We start from the raw sequence: 27,551 nt of genomic DNA, 5'->3' as shown, positions 1-27,551 counted from the left end.
TTCTGACCATAGATCATGTAATTTTTCAAGTATTTCAGCAGTCTTTTATAATCATGATTCGTTCTGAACTTCTCAAATTCTGCTGAAGATCTATTTAAGAGTAAAATAGCTGACTCAAGCTGTTGATTACTTTTCAGTATTACTTTATAAACTCATAAAAATTAAATGTTGTTTTAATACATTTTCTCACAATTCTATTTTTAAGCAACTTAAAATGGGTCCAGCAATACTGCCAAATATTTTTATACCTATGAGATAAATTCACCAAGTGACAATAACTTTGAAATTAGGACAAAATATTGGAAGACAAAATATTGACTTGCTAAATTAAATATTTCTATATCTAAAAAGGACCCAAAGTCATCTCCTTCTTGCCACCTCTAGCTTATTTTTACTTATATACATTAAAATTGTTTATATTATTCTAAGTATTTAAAAGAGACCAAATTTAAAAAGAAGTTTGTTTAAAAGACTTATCTTTGCAAATACACAAGAATCTGGGAGAATATACTTCCTGATACCAACCATAGTTATCTCTAAGTACTGGTATCATGAGTAACTGTTTCTTTTTAATTTTTTCTTTGTAACACTTTACAGTAATGCATAGTTACTTTTGTTACCAAGAAAGAAAGATAATTTTAAAAAGGAAAAAATAGATTTATTAGCTCAGAGATTTTTATAAATTTGTGTCTCAGTTTATTTAAAATAGTTGAGAGCAAATTAGAAATTAATTTTGTGTTTTAGTGGAATCTTAATATTTTAGCACTTATAAAGGGGCAGACCTGCCTTCATATCAGGTGCATACATCTCTCCTGACAAAAGTTGCTAACTTGATGTTCTGGTAAGGGAGGTACCTACGTACCTTGCTTATACCCTCTGAGCATTCAAATCTTTTTGCCCACCAGTCACAAGAAGTGACAATTTATATTAACTGCTCAGTTTCTTTAAGACAGGCAAATTTGAGAATGAATCAACCCAGACTATGGAAGGAGAACCACATTTATTTCATATTCCCTTTTTGTATGGTAGTTTAGATATTAAAGTCATAGACTTGAGTCTGACACATGCTTGACTACCTTCTTGATCAGAAGTTGACAAACCATTGTCAGGAACAGTAAGTCCAGTATTTACTCTCTGGTCCCTTAAATAAAAAGTTGCCAACCCCTGTTCTACATTCATGATCTTGGCCAACCTACCTAAATTTCTGTGCTTCAGTTTTCTAATTATAACCTGTGAATAATAGTCTCTACCAAGTGAGTATTAAATGAGGTTAACTCTGTATAAAACCTTAGCATGGTGATAGGATAGAGAATAAATTTAGTATGAACTGATAGAACTATAATTGTAGCCAAAAATTATAAAACACTGTATATTTCTTCCTTGCTAAGGAATTGGTTAAAAAGTCATGGAAGAGAATAAATCTCTGGCTGTTTCATCAAGGATCTGGATTTTTTCTGCGCTGCTTCACTTCTGCTGAGTCTCTTTTCTGTGTGCCATGTAATTCTAGCATCCTGCGAGCCTGTTCAGACTGCAACTTCTTGTAGCTGGCCCTTCTTTTCTGTTTGCAGAAAAACCTCCATTTCTACATCTGGAATTTCTCAAAAGTCACTGTAAGTATTGAGTCTTTATTAATAGTTTGTTCCCCTTCAAAGTGCTTTCCAAAATGCCTGCAGCAGAGACATCGGCTCCTTCTAAGAGCCAGTTTTTTTTCTCTATTCTGGGGCACTCACAATTTTGCTCTGATTTGTTTTCTCAATTGTAAAGAAAATGGGTTTTTCCTGCTTTCCATGAGGTATGAAGACTTTTCATCAGTTAAAGCAAGTTCTTTGTTTGGAAAGTATTTCATTTCAGTCTAGTATGTTTAAATATTCCAGATTGGAGCACATTAGGGGTTTTCTGTTTTATAATTGTACGTGTACTATCAGATGAACAACAAAATATGTTAAGACATTTTATTAGCTTTGTGATTTCCAATATTCTTTTATCATATTGTTCTTCAGATCAACAAAGCTAAAATATGCACAGATTCTAGGAATTTTAACAATATAAGACATAAAAGATATTTTAAAATTTGCTTCAGTCCTTTTCCTCAGTTGGTTTACTTTTTGTCATATATATTATATATATTACTAAACATATTTATTATATATTATAATTTATATATCGATAGTAATAAATCTCATTGATATTATGCTGTTGTATATCCTGTTTTACTTGATATACTCTTATGCATAGTTGGCCACATCATTAATTTTTGCAACGTAGTATTTTAGTCTATGAAAATACCATAATTTATTTTAACATGCTCATATTGGGCCCTTAGGGAGAGAGTAAATTGTTACACCTCTTCTAGAGGGTAATTTATTAACAGAATGCAAAATGTTAAACTTAGATACTCTTCAACATAAAAATAATTGCATTTTTATAAATTTACCCAAAGGGAAATAATAGAACAAACTAAAAAATGTGTACTGAAGTGTTCACGTTAGAGTATTTAATTGTGAAAATACTTTTGCAACCTAAATGACCATCAGTAGAATATTGCATAAATGATTTGTGATACATACTTCCAGTGGAATGTGATGTGGTTAAAAGTGAAAGAGCTTATTTTTACTTATATACATTAAAATTGTTTATATTAAGTATTTGAAAGAGACCAAATTTAAAAAGAAGTTTGTTTAAAAGACTTATCTTTGCAAATACACAAAAATCTGGGAGAATATACTTTCTGATACCAACTGTAGTTATCTCTAAGTACTGGCATCGTAGTGATTGTTTCTTTTTAATTTTTTCTTTGTAACATTTGACAGTAATGCATAGTTACTTTTGTTACCAGGAAAGAAAGATAATTTTAAAAAGGAAAAAATGGATTTATTAGCTCAGAGATTTTCATAAATCTGTTTCTCAGTTTATTTAAAATAGTTGAGAGCAAATTAAAATTAATTTTGTGTTTTAGTGGAATCTTAATATTTTAGCACTTATAAAACTTTATTCTACTTATAGTTCAAAGGTGTTAGGAAAACATTTTAATACAAAAAACTGTTGGACCCATGCATAGATGAAAATATTATGACCCTTCAAAAAGGACAGTCTCCCTGGTTAGAAGTACATACTTCTTTCTATTGCTTAATATGATTTCTTCAGAAAGGTGCTCAATCTATGGGATGAAAGAAAGTAATAATGAGGACTTAAACAGGAGATCATGGTGCCAACATTAATAAACCCTAGGACCAACAGAAAAAGTTTACAATTTTTCTCATTTTTTACTTTTTATGTTGTCCAGGTAAATAAAGGGGCTAGAAAAGTGGATATATATTATTAAATACATCATTTTTATGGCCACCCAGAAGTATTCTTTTGTTCTTGACTCATCCACAAATATCTTTTGAGCTAATTAGAGTTTTAAAACTTAAACCAAGCATTACACAGCCTTAGTAAGAATTACTAATTCTATGTGAATATATGGGTTTATACATATGTAAATATCATATTTGATCTCCAGAAAGTTTGTAAAGTTTATGTCAATCTGCTCTTCCTCCATTTAGTCATGTATCATGGTATTTGATGCATAATGTCATAGGAAAAAATAGAATTTCATTGTTTTTTATACATTTCTTTGATTACTAGTATGGTTGAACTTTTTATTATTGCTGTCATTATTCTGACCAGTTTATTTAAAAATTTTTGCTATAATTATTTTCCCTTTTATTTATTAGAATAAGGTTGGCAAATTATGTGCTGCAGGCCAATTCTGCCTGCTACCTATTTTTGTAAATAAAGTTTCATTGAAACACACAATGCCCATTCATTTATATGTCATGTTGTTTATGTTTATTTTATTTTATTTTGCTAGAACAACAGAGGGGTGAGAAGTTATGACAGCGATTTTATGGTCATCTAAGCCTATGTATGATTGAGAGGGCAAGTTTTTTTAAAAAATGTTTTATTAATTTGAATGAGCAAAATTATGTAGTAAGTAAGGATTTTAAATCTTGTTTGAAAAATTTCTTGGAAACACTTGATTTCAAATGTTTGGGCTGTTTAATGAGATTTTGGTTGTTTCCATCTATAAAGGATTCTAGTTTCTTTTTCTCTCAAAGCCCCCTGACCCTGGATAGTGGAATGATGAATAGAGTGTCGGTTTCCTAAGAAGGGATACCACCACCCTTTGTACCATGATTGGTGGATGGGCCAGTTTATTATCTGTATCATCACTTTCTCCCCAAAATTGAGTATAACCTTTATTCTTGATTTAGATGTTAAGGAATACTTATTTATTAGAATCTTTTAAGATTATTTTAATTGAGTTGAACCTTGATGTCTCAGCTATAATAAAGGTTGGAAACTATAAAACAATGCTGTAAAGCCAGTAGCCACGGCCATCATTATAGCCGCCTGGCCCATGCAGGTTCACATTTGATTTGGAAACATGGTAATGAAACAATGGAGCCAAGAACTGGTGGGCCATTAGCTTTAATCTTAGCTTGCACCCGGCAGGCAAGAAATACACGCAGTGGGAAAACACTTCCCTTTCCATTCAGGGCTCCCAAAGCCACTGACTTATCCGAGTTTCCTAGAATCAAAGGTTTCTAGCTCACCAGCCTTATTCACCTCTGTTCCCCATCTCCTCTCTGCGCAAACTCTGTACAAACTGGCTTCTCCTTCAGTACTCCTCCATCTTGGCTGCTTCTCCTCTCCTCCACCTGGCCTTTCTCTACTCTCCCTCCATGGGCTTTTCCTGGAACGTAATCACTCTTCCCTGAAACAACGTGATCTCTCTTCCTTTTAAAACCTTTTGGTGCAAAAGCCCTCCCCCAACACACATTAATATAATCACACGCATCCCAAGCAAGAAGGGCAACTAACATTATCATCTGGACAATAGGCTTCCACGTGGGCAGCACCATCTTTAACAAAGTGAGCATAATATATTTTATCTGCCCAACAAATGCTTTACATGAACTCCTAATCTTTCTTTATTAAAAATCATACCTGTTGGGCAGATAAAATATATTATGCTCACTTTGTTAAAGATGGCGCTGCCCACGTGGAAGCCTGTTGCCCAGGTGATGTTAATGTGTGTTGGGGGCAGGCTGTGGGCAGACAGGATCCTTGTAGCCTGGGGCTTGGTTTTAGGACTAAGCCTTTCCCACCCTTTTTGATGTGGGGTGGTACAATCCAATTATGCCTTAGATAAGTGACTTTGTACTAGAGACTTTCCTATTTTGTATATTAGATTAAAGGTTTTGATTTCTGTACTATACAGTGGGGCAGAACAAGACCTTGCTCTCTCTTGGTTCCTGAGATTAACATTAGAGGGGAGAGAGCAAAGAGGAGAGCAGAGAAAGGCCACGTGGAGGAAGCCAGGAGAAGCAGCCAAGATGGTGGAGTGTTGAGAGAGAAGAAGCCAGTTTGGCAGAGTTTGTGCAGGGAGAAGGAAGGAGATGGGGAAAAGAGGTGAATAAATCCAATGAGCTAGAAACCTTTGATTCTAGGAAACTCGGATAAGTCAGTAGCTTTGTGAGCACTGAATGAGTGAGTTTTGGAGCCCAGTGTGTGTTTTTACTTGCCCGCCAGGTGCAAGCTAGGATTAAAGATGATGGCCCACCAGTTTTTGGCTCCGTTGTTTCATTACCATCTGTCCAAATCCAATGAGAACCTGCATGTGAATGGCCACGATGGTAGCCCTGGCTACTGGCTTTACAATACCTTATCTTTATAACACTTTAGATTTTTCCTGAAGGTTTCTATATGTTTTTACTCTCTCATTTTTCCTTTTTACTCATTTCCTTTTTCCATTTTTCTGCCCACTTCTATTTCCTGCTAGTGATTTTTCTTTTGTTCAATTATGTCTTTTCCATGTTGTATCATTGGTTTTTAGGAAGTTTTTTTTAAATTAAAAGACAATTAGATTGTTATTTAGCTATCTTTTATACCTTAATAGTCACTTGGTATTTTCATAATTGAAGAAATAAATAAAATTCCTGCTTCTCAATCATACTTAGGATATGAGCTAATACTTTGACAATGTTTCTCCATCATGGTGATCAAGAATTGTTACTGTGGCTTATCTCTTTTTCCATGTTTGTCTTAACACTAAAAACACAGGGAGATAAGAATGAATAGTCCTCACAGTACTCAGGTTACCTCTTATTCTTGGGCATGTGTAAGTAATTCCCAATCTCCCTTGCCTGAGGATAGGGCCATGTAGACTACGGCTATGAGAAGAAGTGCATGTGTCACTTCCAAGTCTGAAACATCTAAGTGTGATTGTAAGTTCCTCTGGACCTAGCAACCTTGGAAGCCACTGGTTGAGAAGACAGGGTTTAAGAGAGAAGAACCACCAATAACCCTGGTGTCCTGAATGACTACAGAAGAAGAGTTCTCTTTGTAACTTGTACATTTCACATAAACTAGAAATTAACCTGCGTTATGCTAAGTCATTTAGGTTCTGCAGTTAATTTGTTACTACAGTATAACCTCATCTCTCCTCACTAACACAGAAATTAGGGGGGTTTTTGTTTTTTTTTTTAATTTTTTATTTATTCATTTTAGAGAGGAGAGGGAGAGACAGAGAGGAGAGACAGAGAGAGAGAAGTGGGGGAGGAGCTGGAAGCATCAACTCCCATATGTGTCTTGACCAGGCAAGCCCAGGGTTTTGAACTGGCGACCTCAGCATTTCCAGGTGGACGCTTTATCCACTGTGCCACCACAGGTCAGGCAGAAATTAGGTATTTTTTTAAAAAAAAATATTTTATTTATTGATTTTAGAGAAAAGTGAGAGGATGAGAGATAAAGAGAGAGAGAGAGAAAGGCAGGAGAGAGGGAGGGGCAGAAAGCATCAACTCGCAGTAGCTTCTGGTATGTGCTTTAACTGGGCAAACCTGGGGTTTGAACCAGCAACCTCAGCATTCCAGGTCGATGCTCTATCTACTGCACCACCACAGGTCAGACAGAAATTTGTTTTCTATATGAGAACTCTACTAAAATAAAAGACTTGATATGTACAAGAAAAATGATCCTGGAGGAAACAAAGAAGAAAATGCATTCCATGTAGTAGTAAAACATTGTATCCAATTGTTGCATGTCAGAACATGGAAGACAGAGCTTATGTCCAGGTAACTGTTAGTTCCTGGGTAAGAGGAAGAACACAGAAGCGCAGCAGTGTATGTAATGGCTGTTGGCTGGGCTTTGCAAGTTATTACAAAAATAAAGATGGATTCTGGCAAGCATTAGCTGGATCAAAGGCAGAAATGAGAGAAAATAAAGAGGACCTAGTAATGTGGATTCCTACCAAAAAAAGCATGTTGTCTCTAGCCCCAAACTGCAAACAAAAGAATTGTACAGAGAAATTAAGTTAACAAACATTCAACAAAACCTTCCAGGTGATTACAGTACTTGAGGCGGGCAAAGTTTTCAAAGGGAGGTTTCCCACCTCTTATTGAAAATAAGCTTCAGGTTGCCAACATCAAATTGAAGTAGAAAGGCACCGGCTTGCGAAAGCAGAGCTCCTGGAGACTTGAAAGCTAGGTATTTAAGAGTATGGGTGTGGTTACTAGCATGTGGAATTGACTGGAAATGAACAGAGAAGAAGCCTCTTAAGTATTTGAGAGAAATGTACTGCCAAGGAAACCACAAGCCTGAACTGAAGGGCCTTTGACTGGACCAGGCTGAAAATGGCCTTTGTACGCACAGTCCTGTGTGAACGAGGGACACCAAGAGGCTGTGCAGTCCGAGGAGACTGATTTTCAGATACAGACAAAGAAGGGAATGGGAGAAAAGAACCCGATTAGGGTGGAGACTGAGGACTGAAGCCACACACAGGTACGGAGCCTTCACTGAGTGCGCTCAACAGGACTTGAGAATTTACCTGGGTTGCCAATTCTGTCACATGGGTTTCCTTTCTAAAAGTGAGTGTATTTCAATTTTCCTGGCCTTTTCACATCTTTATGTAGTGTGTGTGTGTGTGTGTGTGTGTGTGTGTGTGTGTGTGTGTGTTTAGGGGCATGCAATTTGGCTTTTAAATTCACTGGTCTCCAGACCAAGAGAAGCTGCATTTATATGGACTCAGTATAGACACTGGTAGACCCTGGTTGGGCTTGATCTTCACCTAGGCTCACTGGACCTGAGACTGGGCACTGGGTGGGCTTCAGGCTGTCTCCATGTGAGTTGCTGAGTATGTTTTAGGTGTAGGAAAAAGAAAAAGAACTGAATAGTGAGTGAATAGGTGATAAGGATTGCTAGTCTTCACCATGATTAATTCTTTTCCCTAAATCAATTTTTAACCAAGAGTTTCTATTTGGAAAACTCACTTGGGATTTTGTCCAGTAAATATTGGTGTAGACCACTTAAATGAGAAAATGAAAGCTGCTCAGACTAAAGACTATTTAATATAGATTCAAGCTAGGAGAAAGCTTGAGTTTCTGTTTAGCAAATTCTGATTTTCTAAACCTGTATTTTATGCCCAAAACTATTATTCTCAAATAATGAAAAGTAAGTAATCTGATTCAAAACATGGCATTTTTAGTATTTTAAATAACCCCCCCAAAATTGATTAATGCTGTATGCATTTTCTTTTTAGTACAAGATATTGATTTTTGTCTATAATTATGGATAAGTAAAAAGCTACATGGAACATGATTTAATTAGGCTAATCTCATTTTTAAAGTTAATTTATTTTTACCTGAAGACACCAGAGTAACTTGTTAAATATTTTTTAAAGAATTCAGACAAACAACAATGTTTACATTAGGAAAATAAAGCGTTCATTTATTAAAAAGGTTCAAAGGCTTATCAAGGTGATCATTTGTAAGTTATATAAATGTCTTACCACTATGTTGTACATCTGAAACTAATATTATATGTCATCTGTAACTGAAAAATAAAAAACTATATTATAAAAAAGGTTCAAAGAACACAAATCTGCAATTAACATCAATATAAATTATATGCAGGTCTAATGTATAATGATGAGTCAAGAATCTCTATCCACCATATGACTACACCAGAATATTTCTTTTTATGCTTACTTATTGACAAAGACTTTAATGAAGAATGTAGTTTCATAGGAAAGGTAACAAAGAATGCTAAAGTTGGACAATATTCACTGAAGGAGAACTTGGGAAACTAAAACAGTTTTACAGGAACAAAGTAAAGCAAATTCAACAGATAAAACTGAACTCTAATGTGTTTTTTAAGAAACATACACACATATCATTTTCCTTCATATGCATGGTCATTTCTATGCTGTATATAGATAACTGTCAAATTTTCATATTTGCAAATTAAAATTTGCACATAAAATTGCCTGAATAATGAATATTCCCCAAGCTTTTTAGTATAATTTGCTAATGTTGACTCTTGTCGTCTTGTTTGAACTAAGCTCTTTTTTTGAAAGAAGTCTATTTTTCATCTCTTTTTTCAAGAAGACTCAGATCTTATATACTACCTAGCCCACAATGTAAGACAGGTGGAAATAAGTCACTCACTAGAAAATCCACTTGACATGAGTACTGTATTTTATGTCTTAGAACACTGGCAATGGGTCTGACTTTGAAGTCAATGAAGGACTATATGCCACTTAGAGAAAATAAATCTTTATTTTTTCTTCATTGAGCTATACCTCTCTGGTCTTCAAGCTCCATACAATAGTGAATTCATTGATACTGCACTTGCAAGGTTGATGTTTCATTTCTAGGAAAAGAATGTTTATGACAATTGGATAATTTGGTTCTCTTCTGATCAGAGAGGCTTTCTAAAGTGTACTTCAGTGGGAAAAAAAATGATCATTTATATTTAAGAGTAGGTTTATTGCTACTTTGCAATCTGAATTTATAAGTAGCTTTAAAAACCCAATATTTATGCTAATAATGATTATAGTAACAAATCTAAACAATATCATTTTTAATTCATGAATTACAGTCATTACAAATCATTTGTAGATATTTCCTAGTGAAGCAGAATTTTTCTTTCCTTTTTATGGAATCCCACAAACTATCAATGTAATAATTTTGCTATAAGGATAATTCTTTGTTGAGATGAAGTGAATGACGTTCTTTGCTATAATAATAAATAAAGCTTAGTGAGCCAGTCTTCATGTCACTGAAAACAAAACAAGATTATATTTGAATTTAGGACAAATAGTTCACTTTAAAGGTTTTACCTTAAATCTTGAAATTAAAACAATAAGGACAACTAGTGAGCATATATATATATATATATATATATATATATATATATATATATGTACTACACCTTCCTCTACCTCCTTTAACTTGGTTGGGGGTGAACATACAATATGGTATACAGGGATGTGTTGTAGAATTGAGCACTGAAACCTGTATAATTTTGTTAACTAGTGTCACCCCAGTAAAATTCAACTGAAAAAAAGGAAGCACTGCATGGAGCTAACTTGAGGAAAGTGGCAACCAGTTAAGGATTAAGGCAGTAGATTCTTATTGTAGTAAATTTTCAAGTTATTGCTTTTAACCTTTTCTAGATTTATCACTACTGTTTACTTGAGCTGGTTTAGACAGATGTAATTTCTCTGCATCTTAAGTGCTTAATGAAAAATGTCTCTTTATTTTAAAGAGAGAGAAAACTGTGTATTTGAAATAGTTTCACTTTGATAGCTATTTTATCCATGTTCCAAACTCTAATAGAACATGTAAACTAATTAATCTGAATTTTGCAAGCATACATACAAATTGAAACTTTCTTTCCGTCTCAACCAAATCTTTCTGTTTAACCAAAATAAGCAAAAGCAGAATATTTATTTTTATTTGGGAACATGATCAAAATTAAAGCAAAAGAACCAAATGCCAGCTTTGCCTTGGACTATACACAATTTCTGGGAGAATTAATGAAAAAAGATCTGGTTTAATAGGATAATTGAGAGGCTCAGAATATGTTCCTTATGAATATTGATGAATTTACAGAAATGAGAAATGCTAAAATTGAAGTTACTTCAAAATGTTTTCTTACCTCAGAACTCTATACTTGAACTTCCTTGGCTCCCCTGCAGTCTGTTCTTTCTGCCCTTTGATAGTGATGGGATCTAACTGCTTGTTCTGCTAGAACATATTTTAAAATGTATTTTAGATTACTATAGTAACTAAAATTTTAATAACTTAATCAGATGCTCAAAACCAAGTGCAGGACTATGGCACATCTTTAAGAGAGTTTTCATAGAAATAACTAAAGAATTATTAAATAATAAATGGGAAGAAACATTAGCGGCATTTCAATTAACTTAAGGAAGAGGAGTTTTTGTTGCCAAAGGTCATTGAAGGGCATGAAGAGATTTAAGGTAAACGTTAAAGACAATTTTGTAATTATGAAATGTATTATGAGCAAAAAGTGTTCTTTCTCTTTTGTGGTAAGGATAGTAATAGAGGCGGTGGTGTTAGGGCAATAACATCTATTGAGCACTTACTATGTATGAAGCATTATGCTGAGCGCCTTACAGTAATTCTTGTTTAATCCAGTCCTTGCTGTAATTCTGTAGTTTGTTTTATCCTCATGTTACAGATGAAGAAACTGAATCTTAGTGAAGTTCACTTTTCCCAGGTTCCACTGCTAGAAGGATATGAAGCTGATACTAGAGCAGTCAAATCAGTAAATGTGGGTCTTTTTATTCTCTGGGTCTTAGATTTTTTCCTGTAGAATAAAAATAAGATGTATCTCTTATGATGTTGGTAGTAAAAAAATAAGGATGCACATCTAGAAGCACTAACATGTACTTAATGAATATTATTTATCCTTCTTAATCATATGAATATAAGGCTAAAAGTCTGTCATTTCTAACACTGCACTTAAATTATAAGCATATCCTGTTACTGAACTATGAGCTCTGGATAGAGTTGGCTGGAACCATGTTAATAGTCCTTCAATGTCCCCTTCTCTTGCCCTTAGTATGTACACAACCCAGTACATAAGAAACATGCATTGAATGTTGTTGCCTCAGTGAAAAAAGAGTGGGAAACTGGGTATGGATGTACAGCTATCTAGTGTAGGATGGAAAGCAGTTGGACATTTTTCAGATTTTTATATTTGTTTGCTATTTGATTCAGAAATTTCACTTCTAAAAATGTGTCTTAAGGAAATAATGAGGTTTGTGTATGAAGATGTATTTTCAACTGTCAATATCACAACATTGTCTTTAATAGGGAAAATAGGAAACACCATAATTGCCAAGTAAAATAACTAAAAATTGAAATTCTGAAACTGGAATACAGTAGAATAGTGTATAGTCATGGAAAGTAATGTAAAAATGCACTTATTAATGATGAAAGAGTTCCATGATATATTTATTGATAGGTATAAAAAGCTGACTACACAACTTTATGACCCTTGTTCTTTAACAGACCTACACATGCATGTGCACACACATATATGATGAAATTGTATACACCAAAAAATTAACAGTGCTTATAGTTGGTAATGATCACAGGTTATCATTTTCCCCCATACTTTTCTTTATTCCTGTAAATAATTTTTTGTGAAAAGCATATATTTCTTATATTTCAGAAAATAGATTATTTTAAGAAATAAATAGCATCATCCATAATTAGATTTTAATATAGGACCTCAGCAGCAAACAGTATTTCAGGTTTTTAAACTCTTGAACAAACCACTTTTTTAAGTCATTCAGTGTTATGGAATAATTAAAACTAGCATAGTTTAAACCAGGGGTCCCCAAACTTTTTATACAGGGGGCCAGTTCACTGTCCTTCAGACCACTGGAGGGCCAGACTATAAAAAAACTACGAACAAATCCTTATGCACACTGCACATATCTTATTTTAAAGTAAAAAAACAAAATGGGAACAAATACAATATTTAAAATAAAGAACAAGTAAATTTAAATCAACAAACTGACCAGTATTTCAATGGGAACTATGCTCCTCTCACTGACCACCAATGAAAGAGGTGCCCCTTCCGGAAGTGCAGCGGGGCCGGATAAATGGCTTCAGGGGGCCACATGCGGCCCGCGAGCCATAGTTTGGGGACCCCTGGTTTAAGCTAGTGGCCTCTTATTTTTTTCTTTTGTAAATAAACTTAGACTTTTACTATTTTCTCAGTCTGCTTCTTTTCCACTCTTTGCTTATATGAGGCCAGAGACACAGAACTTTGAATTACTGAGATAGGGTATTTGTTTTTATGGTTAAAACTTCTATGTCAGATAAAATGACAGAACTCCAAGGCACTTAATACTGATTTGTTAAAGCTATGAGTACACATTGATATTAAATAGACAAATGTATTTCTATTTTAAAGACATATTATGGTTCTAATTAATGGTTCTAAGCAGGCTGGCTGTCACCCATTATAGGAATGAGTTGTTGTTTTTGTATTTTTCTTGAGAAGCGGGAGTGGGAGTGGGGGGTGCAAAGAGACAGACTCCTGTATGCACTTGACCAGGATCCACCCAACAAGCCCACTAGGGGGCAATGCTCTACCCATCTGGGGCATTGCTCCATTGCAACTGGAGCCATTCTAGCACCTGAGGCAGAGGCCATGGAGCCATCCTCAGCCCCGGGGCCACCTTGCTCCAGTGGAGCCTTGGCTGTGGGAGGGGAAGAAAGAGAGAAAGGAAAGGAGGGGGGAAGGGTGGAGAAGCAGATGGTCCCTTCTCCTGTGTACCCTGACCAGAAATCGAACCCAGGACTTCCACATGCCAGGCAGAAGCTCTACCACTGAACTAACCAACCAAGGCCAGAATGAGTTGTTTTATAAAAAGTAAAATGAACTTTCATGTTTCATATGTGGGGAGAGTGAAATCTTGACAACTGTTGCTTTTCAAAGTGGACAGAATGAGAAACAGAAAGACAGACCCAAGAAGAAGGGCAGTAAATATGGAAAAGTATGAAGGTGATATCTGAGTAAATGTGATTCCGGAGATCAAAAGTGACAGCAGAATATGAAATTTTAGGAAAGTTGTCACTTAGGGTAGCTACAGAACAATTTTTAAGCATTCATTTGTATGCTTAACATGCATGTTAAGTGATCATGACTGTGTCTCCAGTAGCAAAGGTTTGTGCAGAATTGGGCACAATTGTCCTGTCCCTTGTCCTTACAGAAAATTTGTTTCCTGGCTTATTGTTGCTTCTTATGACTTTTGAAGTTGAGCATTCAATTCCAAAATGAAGTAAAGCAACAAGAACACAGAGTAACTGGGACTATGGGTTAGAAGATTTTTGCAACAGTGCTGGTTTTTGTCTACATGATTCTATTTTCTGGTCAAAGACTAATTTCAATTTTCATAAAATATGGTTTTTTTCCCCTGAGGAACTTTCTATATGAAGAATAACAAGCTTAGATTTGGTCATTAGACCAGTAATATTCAATACTGGAGACCAACAGGTTTCTTTTATTATGTGAAATAAATGGGGCTTAGCCTACAGTAGGGTCTGTGATTATTCAGCTCCTCCAAAAGTAGCTCCTGACTTTGATTTTGTAAAACACATTAATATTAATTCTGTTACTTTGAACATTTGCTTTTCATATAACAGAATCCATATGCTTGGTTCAGGACAGCATATGTTGTTTATTATGCAGGTTTATCTGTTTCTGATGATACAGCAAATAAATCAAATCTAAATTAAGCCAACACTACTCCTCCCTTGTGTCATGATATTTGGGGATGAGGTTGTTAGCTCAGGGGTCATGAGGAATAAAATAATTTTGCTTTTTGAACATGAAACGATATATTTTGATTTTTTGTTGGATATTCTCATTGCTTACTGATCAGTAACTTTCAGTATTTCCAGTATAAGTTTTACTTTTTATGAAGTTATTTTGCTTACCTTTGAAACCTTTCTACTGTTGTATCAATATATGAGCTTACAAGCAATTTGGAATTTAAAAAAAAATTAAATTGGCTTAGTGAGACTAAAGTGTTTTTGTTTATTTGTTTTTTTACTTGTTTGCTTTTAAAATCTGGAATAGCTGATACAACATCAATAAAATACATGTTTAAAAGCTTTTGTGAAACTTTTTGTCTTTAGTGGAATAAAATACTGGTTAAAAAACATTCAAATAAATGTTGGGGCATTTCTTATGTGAAAATGGTTTATTAACTCCAGAACTGAAAAAATATGGGGAACCATCATTGTCAGTGTTTCTTAAATTGTCTTCATAACCAAACAACTAATTTTTATATAGAGCTTTTCTGAAGTAAAATTTCTGTGACAATTTCTTACGTTTCCAGATTCTTTAATCAACATGGAAATTCTTACTGAGTTCATAAATATAATATACTGTTCCTTGGAGATCATAGGACTGATTTCAAGACTCCCAAACTTTCATCTGAAAGACAGACATATTGGCAAAACAAACTTGTCAATCAGACCAAGTTATTTAAAGCTTAGTTCAAATAGTACCTTCTCTAAACAGCTTTCTTTTATTATTTTGTTGAGGTTCATTTGTTTGCCATTTCTTTTCTGAGATGAAAATTCTCTTCCCTGTTTGATTATCTTTAAGCTTTGGTTACAAGAAACATATTCATTCAATTACCAGAAAGTAAAATGGAGATTCTTATAGCAATCTGCAAATGCAACAGACTGAGGAATAGACCAGGTATGTTGGCTCCTTCTTCAACTTGCACTGAGGCTCATTGGTTTCTCTACATGGTGTTTCTGTTACTCTGTAGACTAGCATGGCCTGGGTGACCAGATGCTCAACTTCTCTTCCTGCCTATTCTGATGGGTTTGTTGAGTCTAATTCCCAATATAAGACTGATCACTTTACTGTCCATGTCAATTCCACTCCAGGAGTTGCCGCAAGCTTATGGTATGATTTACCGCAGTGGTCCTGGAACTTTGATTCATTGCTGACATTTGGTTAAGCATCTCTAATTAGGAAAGCACGATCTTAATGAATATTTGGTTATTCTGTGAATGTCTAATATTGGGAGATGTATATTTTGTTTCTATTTATACATACTAAAATGTAGTGTCCAGAATATCTGATTTACTATAAACATTGCCAGAAAGCTAAAAAAGGAGTATAATAATTAGTCAAAATGGATTAACACTGGGGCTTAAATGATAGCGACTATTCTTAGAAATAGAAATAAAAATATTCCTGCCTGAGTAATTAACAAGATAATATCTTGGAAGCCTTTACATTATTAAAACATGGCAAATTGGTTCAATGAATTCTGTTAAGGCTTCACCATGTCTGACCTCTCTGTACTTGACAGTGTTGCCTACTATTTTCTTCTTTCCCCTCTTTCTTTGCTTTCTAAAGGTAACTCTGACCTGTGTCTCTTTTTACCTATTTCTTTTCAGAACCCTCCATTGGATTCTCTTTTCTGCCCACCTTCCATATACAGTCGTCCCTCACCATATCACGGTTCACTTTTTGTGGTCTTACTGTATCACAGATTTTTAAATTGCATATATCTAATTTTGTATCACAGATTTTTTGCTATATTGTAAGATTTTGCAGTATATAGGTTTTTTTATATATTTATTATTTTAATTATTTTTGTGGTAGAATAAGCAAAATAATTGTGGGAAAGTTTAATAACAGTGTGGGAAAGGTTTATAAGAGTATGGGAAGGGTTTATAAAGCCTTAAAATCTATATAAATAATAAAATAAATATAAGGTTGCTAATTCATGGATTTTCGCCTATCGCGGAGGGTTCTGGAACCTATCCCCTGTGATAGATGAGGGACCACTGTATTTGTGTCATTCAGGTTGTTGTTCTTGGACATGTCTTTGATTACACAGCCATTCTAACCAACATATCATATTTCCCCATGTATAAGAAGCACCCTTTTTCAAAACATTTAGGGTCTAAAAACTGGGTACATCTTATACAGTTGTTGTCAAGTTATTTAAGAAGTGTGGCATTTCAAATGCCATAGATAGAACTGAGGATGAGGCAATATATGAAGACAGTGATTCATCATCAGACACAGTTGAGGACAAACTAATGGACAGGAGTTTTGACAGTGATAGGGGGTTGTATGAATTCTATGATGAATGAAACTTGAGTTCAATAACTTTATGTAATACATTTTTCAAATTTCAGGCCCCAAAATTAAGGGTCATCTTATACATGGGAGAGTCTTATACATGAGGAAATATGATAATATTACTTATGGAATCTTTGATCAGCTGTAATCATGAAATCTGAGTTTCCATCACTAACTTCTGTACTAAGTTCTAACTTATAGAACATTTCCAGCTGGCTATTTACAGCGATATACAATCCAGCTTTGACATTAGAACTCTTATCTCCATCCTTACTCCAGGGATCATCGTATTTCTTCATGTATAAGACGCTCCCATGTATAAGATTCACCTTAATTTTGAGACTAGAAGTTTGAAAAAAAATGTATTACATAAAGTTATTGAACTCAGGTTTTTTTTGTTTGTTTGTTTGTTTTTTGTATTTTTCTGAAGCTGGAAACGGGGAGAGACAGTCAGACAGACTCCCGCATGTGCCCGACCGGGATCCACCCGGCACACCCACCAGGGGCGACGCTCTGCCCACCGGGGGGCGATGCTCTGCCCCTCCGGGGCGTCGCTCTGCCACAACCAGAGCCACTCTAGCGCCTGGGGCAGAGGCCAAAGAGCCATCCCCAGCACCCAGGCCATCTTTGCTCCAATGGAGCCTTGGCTGCAGGAGGGGAAGAGAGAGACAGAGAGGAAGGAGGGGGGAGAGTGGAGAAGCAAATGGGCACTTCTCCTATGTGCCCTGGCCGGGATTCGAACCCAGGTCCCCCGCACGCCAGGCCGACGCTCTACCACTGAGCCAACCGGCCAGGGCTTGAACTCAAGTTTTATTCATCGTAAAATTCATACAACTCCTCATCACTGTCACAACTCCCATCCATTAGCTTGTCCTCATCTGTGTCTGATCACAAATCACTGTCTTCAACAATGAGCACAAAAACAAGCACGAAAAGATGGGAAATGCAAAGAAAAAGATGGGAGTGTATAAAATGCACTCAGGTTTTAGACCCCAAATTTTTAAAAAAGGGGTGTGTCTTATACATGGGGAATACAGTACTTCTGAATTTTGTATTTCTTATGACAGTGAACATTCCCGACCAGCCAGTGGTTTCTCAGTGCCTACAGAATCATAGCCGTATTTATCTCATGTGGGGTCAAAGATTTCCGGCAGTCAGGTCCCTCTGTTCACCTTTGTTCTTATTATTTTCTTTCACACATTTCTTCCTGCATCTATGCCTGATATAAACACATAAAATAAGAAGATATAATTTGTACAGAGAATTAAATGCAATACAATCTTTCACTATTTCAATGAAGATTGCAAATTAAAATTTTTACTTTAAAAATGTGTTATAGGCCCTGGTCGGTTGGCTCAGTGGTAGAGTGTTGGCCTGGCGTGCAGAAGTCCTGGGTTTGATTCCCGGCCAGGGCACACAGGAGAAGCACCCATCTGCTTCTCCACCCCTCCCCCTCTCCTTCCTCTCTGTCTCTCTCTTCCTCTCCCGCAGCTGAGGCTCCATTGGAGCAAAGATGGCCTGGGCGCTGGGGATGGCTCCTTGGCCTCTGCCCCAGGCGCTAGAGTGGCTCTGGTCACGGCAGAGCGACGCCCCAGAAGGGTAGAGCATCGCCCCCTGGTGGGCATGCCGGGTGGATCCCGGTCGGGCGCATGCGGGAGTCTGTCTGACTGTCTCTCCCTGTTTCTAGCTTCAGAAAAATACAAAAAAAAAATGTGTTATATATCACCTATGTTGAAATTTTGACTTGTGATATAAAACAGAAATATTTTTATCAATTATATTTTCTCTTATTTGCTCCTCCCCCTTCACAACATCTCAAATTTTGTTAATATGCTCTGAGATTTGAGCTCCGGTTCATTTAACTAAAATTACCTTATTCACATTGAATTTTATAATATAAAGTATGTGATTTTAATGTCATTATCTATTATAATAATTTTTACATGATTATTCTAGAAAGTGAATTCAATACTTGGTTGCCTCTGCAAATTTATTTATTTATTTATTTATTTATTTATTTATTTATTTATTTATTGTATAATGAGGTAGAAGTAGGATATAAGAATATGTCTTATCTAATGAGTCTTACCTTGGACAACTAGACAGTACAGGGAACAGAGTGAAGGGGCAGGCACAGGGCAGGAAACATGATTGACTTCCAATCTTCTGTAATTCAGAGTTCTCTGACTAGGACATCTGAAAGATCCTCTGAGCCTGGAGAGTTATACTGTCCTTTTCATTAAAGAGAGGTTACTATCTTGCTATAAAATTGCAGATATCCTAGGAAATTTTTCCCGCTGCAAGTCACCTGTGGGATAACCACTAATTTCTTTAGCTTTCGAAGATCAAATTACCTAGAGGTAAGTTTGAGTGGCATGCTGTAGACACAGTTGTAAGGAATCCATTTTCTTTTCAACTTTTTCCCAGGGACCCCACCACTTGTTACTACAGAATTGTTAAGTTTTTCTCAATATATATATCAAACAGTAAGTTGATTTGATTTAATGTACAGAGACTTTTGCTTTAAATGCTAAACCAGCAATTCCATATAACAAATGGTTATATTTTTTTCAATAAACTTCTAAAATCATTAGATTTATATTTTGATTCATTCTTAGATTTCTTCAGATAGTTTTTCCCCCATAAAAAAAAAGAAATGAAGATATATAGTTTCTAACTGTCTGTATGTTCCCATTTTTCTGTTGCTTTATTAAGTAAATGTCAACTGAGCTGAGAATAGAATTCTGGAATCAAACACTCTCTGCAAATTATTTCTAGCTCTTACTCCATCTCTGGCATCTAATATTGTACATGAGGAAGTCTGGCACCAACTTAACTGTTGTCCTTAGTGAGTGTCTTCTGGTTTTGCCAAGTTTCCAGGGAAGAATATGGGTGAATGTAGATATCTGTTGAGTGATGCTGATGAGTAGAAGCTCGTAGAATCCTTAATTTTCCTTAAAATGTAATACTTTACCTGACTGTCTAGATTTTGTGTTTTGTCAATTATACCCACCACTCGATAAATGCTTTTAATCTGAAGGTTTATATTTTCGCTGTTGTCAAGACTTCATTTATTATATATTTGACTATTTTTTTTAGTTCCATTTATGTTCTTTTTTTTCAAAAGCGTAAATATAGATTTCACCACCATTATATGTCTTGCATATTCATATCTTCTCACAGGGCATTTTTGTTTCTTCATTTTTGTTCCCCTCTTGTGAAGGATTTTTTTTCCTATGGATTAGTTTTCTGCAATAATGATTCTGCACTTTCATTCTTTTATGGCCATTTTCAGTTCTGATACAGATTTCTTTCCTTCATTAAATTATTTTCTTAATTTTCTTTTTAAGTGAAGCTTAATTATAGTATAGTTCTCAAATCTTATGTGTAGAGCTAGATGAATTTTCATAAATGTGCAAACCAGGAGAACCAACACTTAAAGGTAACCAATATTTCAATTTCCATCATGACTGATGAGTTTTGCCTATTTTGAACTTCACATCAAAGGGATCATACAGCCTGACCAGGCAGTGGCACAGTGGATAGAGCATCACCTAGGACGCTGAGGACCCAGGTACAAAACCCTGAGGTCACCGGCTTGAGTGTGGGTTCACCAACTTGAGCAAGGGGTTGCTGGCTTGAGTGTGGGGTCATAAACATGACCTCATGGTAACTGGCTTGAGCCCAAAGTTTACTGGCTTGAGCAAGGGGTCATTGGCTAGGTAGGAGACCCCCCAGTCAAAGCACATATGAGAAAGCAATCAATGAACAACTAATGTGCTGCAACTATGAGTTGATGCTTCTCATCTCTCTCCCTTCTTTTCTGTCTGTCCCTCTCTCTCGCTTAAAAAAAATAGAGATATTATACAATATGTACTCTTTTGTGTCAGGATTCTTTTGATTAAAAGTATATATGTGAGATTTCTGAATTTAGAAATAGTTTGTTTATTCTCAATGAATTTCTAATAGGTTTACATTAATGGATATATCTATTAGCAATGAACATTTGTGTTGTTTAAAGTTGAGAGAGCCATTAATAATAAAGCTATGCACATTGGATGTGTTGCTTCACATATGTATGCCTTTCTAGAGATGAAATTACTGGGTCATAGGTTATATGAATATATAGCTTTCATAGACAACAGGTTTTTCAAAGTGATTATATCATTTTATATCCCCATCAGCAATGTGTAAAATGTCTTTATCTCAAATATTTTACTGGTGTTCCTATTTTTTTGTTGTTGTCTTTTTTGACCCAGTTTGTTTTATTTTAATTGCTACCTATAATTGTTAAAATGAGAGAAATGAGAAAGGAGAAATAGATGATAAGAAATAAAGTATGTACAATATTATTTCATTTCCAATCTCTATAGGCAGGAAGGTATTTGGGGGTTATCTCTTACCTAGTAGAAAACTCTTTCTAATTCTCTCTCTGCTAGTCTGTGATTATTTCTTGCATATATAATCCCTCCTGAAAATGCATTATTTCTGTAAATCATTTTAGAATATGTTTCCTATTCTGAGATGTTAGAGAAGAATTCACCAAACTGTTCCTGGCAAAGAGAATGAAGGGCACATACTCTTGGATACTGTCTTTTATTTTTTACACTTGCTCTCATGTTGAAATCTATAAATGGTATAGGCAAAATTATTGTTTTGCATTTAAAGTCAGTGTCTTTTATGAATACAATATTATCTAATTCTGTAGATTCATGAAATAATAAGTATAATGATACCATAGTATTGTATCTTTTTAAACTTAATTTCTATTTTTTTTTTTTGTATTTTTCTGAAGTGAGTAGTGGGGAGGCAGAGAGCTAGACTCCCACATGTGCCCAACTGGGATCCACCCAGCATACCCACTAGGGGGCAATGCTGTACCCATCTAGAGATGAAATTACTGGGTCATAGGTTATATTTCATAGACAACAGGTTTTTCAAAGTGATTATATCATTTTATATCCCCATCAGCAATGTGTAAAATGTCTTTATCTCAAATATTTTACTGGTGTTTCTATTTTTTTGGTGTCTTAGCTGCGAGAGGGAAAGAGAGAGAGAAAGGCAAGGGGAGGGGTGGAGAAGCAGATGGGTGTCTCTCTTGTGTGCTCTGGCTGGGAACCAAACCCAGGACTTCCACGTAATTTCTAATTCTATATGAACATTTAGGAATAACGGTTGACGAAATATCATTAAAATGAGCCAAATCTTTCTCTTATCTCTGTGCCTATTATTGTTTTTGTTGTAGCCTTTGCTTTTCATTCTGGATAACTTTTCAAAAAGTATCAATCAACCTTTTTTGGAAAAATAATAGGCTTTATATCTTCCTTAATTTATGGTGTCTTATTAATTACTTTTTTTCAGAAGGTGACCTTATTTTTACATGGCATAGTTTAAGATTACTAAAGAGTTTTCCTTTTTAGAAGTTTCAGAGAGCTTTATATTAGGGTTGTGTTAATTTCCATAACACAGTTATTGAGTAAATAGTGGAAACAGCCCTTTACCAGGAAACAGTCACCATTACAAGCTTGTTTCTGAGATACCATACCTCACCCACAGCCTAAAAGGGCTTAGCTCCAGTGACCTCATTGCCCTGTCCCATAGCAGTCTATTTGAGGATGAACACGATGCCAATATGACTCTTCCTTCTGCAGGAAAATTGGAATCAGATAGAGATGAAGTCCAGAAAGTGTAGGAGATTGAACTAGAATTATGTAGATTTTTTTCTCAAGGGAGCCATAATGTGGTTCTTTCATGAGTGAAGATGCTGGTTTGTAGAAAGAAATGAAAACAAATGCAGAGAGATGACGTCAGAGTAATGGCGGGGTAGGAAGCGATTCCAATAAATCTCCCCCAAAACTCAACAAGATCTTCAACCAGAAACAGAAAAACCTATACTTGGAGCCTCCAGATGCTTCGCAATACACCCAAAGGTATGGTCGACTGAAAAATTGGCTAAATATATAACCAAACCCCGAAGGAAATAGGGAGTAAGAAATGCTCCACCTTCCTCACTAACCTAAACAGGGCGGCTTTCTCTGGTAACTGTGAATATAGAAACTGAGACGGGCAAAGGGGGTGAATAGATTCAGGCCACAGCACAAACGGCTGAACCAGGCTGTGGCACGGAGATCCAAGCCGAGGAAAAACTGATCCTGTGGCAACCCGGGCAATACAAGCTAACACTCGTGCCAAACCCAAACAAAGAAAGACAAGCGGGGCGACCATTTTACCCGGTCTCCTGGTTGGTGCGCAGTTAGTGGGCGAGAGATTTCTTCCTAGGCCCTGAGAGTGGGTGCCCATGTTGCCCCACGGAGAGGCAGGGTCAGAGGCCTTTCTGTGGGCCGAGGGCAGAATCTCTGGGCAGCCCCAGCGCCCTGGGAAGGCCACGCATGGGAGGGAGTGAGAGTTAATTCCAACGGTGGAAATTTTCTGTGCTGCTGGGGGTTTCACTCAGAGGGAAACGCGGCCGGCCTCATATCCTGGTTTGCGCGCGCAGATAGTGAATGAGCGATTCCTCCGAGTGCCTCGGCAGTGCGCGCCAGTGTTATCGCACAGAGGGGCAGAGTCAGGGGCCTTTGTGTGGGCCAAAGCGGAATCTCGGGCCACCCCAGCGCCTTGCAAAAGCCGCACATGGGGACGGAGCGAGACTCAATTCCAACGCTGCAACTTTTCCCTGCGGTTGGGGGTTTCACTCAGAGATTGAGACTGCTGGCCGGATATCCTGGTCTGCACGCGCGGCCAGTGAGTGAGAGTTTCCTCCAAGCGCCCCGGAAGTGGGCGCCCGCCTGTGTTACCAGACAGAGTGGCAGACAGAGCCAGAGGTCTTTGAGTGGGTGGAAAGCATGCCTGATTATGCTAGCAGCTCTGACTGACTGAGCCTTACCCAGAGCCCTGTGCTGAGTGGAAATAGAGTGGGGAGTTGCCAGCTCTTTGAGCCTCTTACTATCCAGGCAGAGGCAGCAGCAACCCCATAGCTGGATTATCAGGCTACAAATTGAGGAAGGAAAGACTAGGAGAAAGGCACCAGGAACACGGACTCTCTCACTGTCGGAGCCTATAAATGCTAATAGCCTCGACTGCCAACGAGACTAAAGCACAATACATGACATTGCCATAGAGACTTATCAACTGCAAACCTCTACCTGAGCGTGCCAAAGGGGCAGAACCCGGGGTACAGAGTCACCGACCAGGAAGAGGGAGAGAAAAGAAAAAGCAAGAAGATAACCTCTCAAAATCAAGAATAATCTGCAGACTTTATAACCTATCCCATTTTATTATATTTTTTCGTTTGTTTCTCTTATCTTCATTCTTGATACTTTTTTTCTTCCTCCAATTTGGCCAATTAACTCTCTGCCGGTCTTACTCTCTCCTCTCCTTGAACTACACTACCCATAAGTGTTACATCACCCATTATCTTTTCTCTTCTCTTCCTTTCTCTCTATGAGGGTTGCACTCCAAAACCAGCCGAAGAAAGGAGATAATAAAAATCAGAGCAGAAATAAATGAATTAGAGAACAGAAAAACTAGAGAAAAAATTAATAGAACAAGGAGCTGGTTCTTTGAAAAGATCAACAAAATTGACAAACCCTTGGCAAGACTTACCAAGGAAAAAAGAGAAAGAACTCATATAAACAAAATCCAAAATGAAAGAGGAGAAATCACCACGGACACCGTAGATATACAAAGAATTATTGTAGAATACTATGAAAAACTTTATGCCACTAAATTCAACAACCTCGAAGAAATGGATAAATTCCTAGAACAATACAACCTTCCTAGACTGAGTCAAGAAGAAGCAGAAAGCCTAAACAGACCTATTAGTAGAGAAGAAATAGAAAAAACCATTAAAAACCTCCCCAAAAATAAAAGTCCAGGCCCTGACGGCTATACAAGCGAATTTTATCAAACATTCAAAGACTTGGTTCCTATTCTACTCAAAGTCTTCCAAAAAATTGAAGAAGAAGCAATACTTCCAAACACATTTTATGAGGCCAACATAGCCCTCATACCAAAACCAGGCAAGGATGGCACACAAAAAGAAAACTACAGACCAATATCTCTAAAGAAAACAGATGCTAAAATACTAAACAAAATACTAGCAAATCGAATACAACAACATATTAAAAAAATAATACATCATGATCAAGTGGGATTCATCCCAGAATCTCAAGGATGGTTCAACATACGTAAAACGGTTAACGTAATACACCATATCAACAAAACAAAGAACAAAAACCACATGATCTTATCAATAGACGCAGAAAAGGCTTTTGATAAAATACAACACAATTTTATGTTTAAGACTCTCAACAAAATGGGTATAGAAGGAAAATATCTCAACATGATAAAGGCCATATATGATAAACCATCAGCTAACATCATATTAAATGGCACTAAACTGAAGGCTTTCCCCCTTAAATCAGGAACAAGACAGGGTTGTCCACTCTCTCCACTCTTATTTAATGTGGTACTAGAGGTTCTAGCCAGAGCAATCAGACAAGACAAAGAAATAAAAGGCATCCATATCGGAAAAGAAGAAGTAAAGGTATCACTTTTTGCAGATGATATCCTATAGATCGAAAACCCCAAAGAATCCACAAAAAGACTACTAGAAACAATAAGCCAATACAGTAAGGTCGCAGGATACAAAATTAACATACAGAAGTCAATAGCCTTTCTATATGCCAACAATGAAACAACTGAGAAGGAACTCAAAAGAATAATCCCCTTCACGATTGCAAGAAGAAAAATAAAATACTTAGGAATAAACATAACAAAGAATGTAAAGGACTTATATAATGAAAACTATAAACCATTGTTAAGGGAAATCGAAAAAGATATAATAAGATGGAAGAATATACCTTGTTCTTGGCTAGGAAGAATAAATATAATCAAGATGGCTATATTACCCAAAGCAATATACAAATTTAATGCAATTCCCATCAAACTTCCAATGACGTTTTTTAAAGAAATAGAGCAAAAAATCATCAGATTTATATGGAACTATAAAAAACCCCGAATAGCCAAAGCAATCCTAAAGAAAAAGAATGAAGCTGGGGGCATTACAATACCTGACTTCAAACTGTATTATAGGGCCACGACAATCAAAACAGCATGGTATTGGCAGAAAAATAGACAATCAGACCAATGGAACAGAATAGAAAGTCCAGAAATAAAACCACATATATATAGTCAAATAATTTTTGATAAAGGGGCCAACAACACACAATGGAGAAAAGAAAGCCTCTTCAATAAATGGTGCTGGGAAAACTGGAAAGCCACATGCAAAAGAATGAAACTGGACTACAGTCTCTCTCCCCCTGTACAAAAATTAACTCAAAATGGATCAAAGATCTAAACATAAGACCTGAAACAATTAAGTACATAGAAGAAGACATAGGTACTCAACTCATGGACCTGGGTTTTAAAGAGCATTTTATGAATTTGACTCCACAGGCAAGAGAAGTGAAGGCAAAAATTAATGAATGGGACTACATCAGACTAAGAAGTTTTTGCTCAGCAAGAGAAACTGATAACAAAATAAACAGACAGCCAACTAAATGGGAAATGACATTTTCAAACAACAGCTCAGATAAGGGCCTAATATCCAAAATATACAAAGAACTCATAAAACTCAACAACAAACAAACAAACAATCCAATAAAAAAATGGGAAGAGGATATGAATAGACACTTCTCCCAGGAAGAAATACAAATGGCCAACAGATATATGAAAAGATGCTCATCTTCTTTAGCTATTAGAGAAATGCAAATCAAAACGGCAATGAGATACCACCTCACACCTGTTCGATTAGCTGTTATTAGCAAGACAGGTAATAGCAAATGTTGGAGAGGCTGTGGAGAAAAAGGCACCCTCATACACTGTTGGTGGGAATGTAAAGTAGTACAACCATTATGGTAGAAAGTATGGTGGTTCCTCAAAAAACTGAAAATAGAACTACCTTATGACCCAGCAATCCCTCTACTGGGTATATATCCCAAACACTCAGAAACATTGATACGTAAAGACACATGCAGCCCCATGTTTATTGCAGCATTGTTCACAGTGGCCAGGACATGGAAACAACCAAAAAGCCCATCAATAGATGACTGGATAAAGAAGATGTGGCACATATACACTATGGAATACTACTCAGCCATAAGAAATGATGACATCGGAACATTTACAGCAAAATGGTGGGATCTTGATAACATGATACGAAGCGAAATAAGTAAATCAGAAAAAACCAGGAAGTGTATTATTCCATATGTAGGTGGGACATAATAGTGAAACTAAGAGACATTGATAAGAGTGTGGTGGTTACGGGGGGGAGGGGGGAATGGGAGAGGGAAAGGGGGTGGGGAGGGGCACAAAGAAAACAAGATAGAAGGTGACAGAGGACAATCTGACTTTGGGTGGTGGGTATGCAACATAATTGAATGACAAGATAACCTGGACTTGTTATCTTTGAATATATGTATCCTGATTTATTGATGTCACCCCATTAAAAAAATAAAATTATTATAAAAAAAAACAAAAAACAAAAAACAAATGCAGACAAGGAT

At 36.3% G+C, this 27,551-nt stretch overlaps 1 long non-coding RNA gene across 1 annotated transcript in view; it reads left to right on the top strand.

Moving 5' to 3' along the window:
• Positions 1-7,561: 7,561 nt before the first annotated feature.
• Positions 7,562-27,551, top strand: part of LOC136393273 (uncharacterized) — a 67,573-nt gene continuing 47,583 nt past the window's right edge. Inside the window, exon 1 of the long non-coding RNA XR_010749072.1 lies at positions 7,562-7,824. This is a non-coding gene — a long non-coding RNA (uncharacterized lncRNA). The remainder of the gene's footprint in view (positions 7,825-27,551) is intronic.

This window comes from Saccopteryx leptura, chromosome 2 (genome assembly GCF_036850995.1).
Source record: "Saccopteryx leptura isolate mSacLep1 chromosome 2, mSacLep1_pri_phased_curated, whole genome shotgun sequence".
Lineage (NCBI taxonomy): Eukaryota > Metazoa > Chordata > Mammalia > Chiroptera > Emballonuridae > Saccopteryx > Saccopteryx leptura.
Note: the sequence above shows the minus strand (reverse complement) of the source record. Positions and strands in the feature narration are given on the sequence as shown.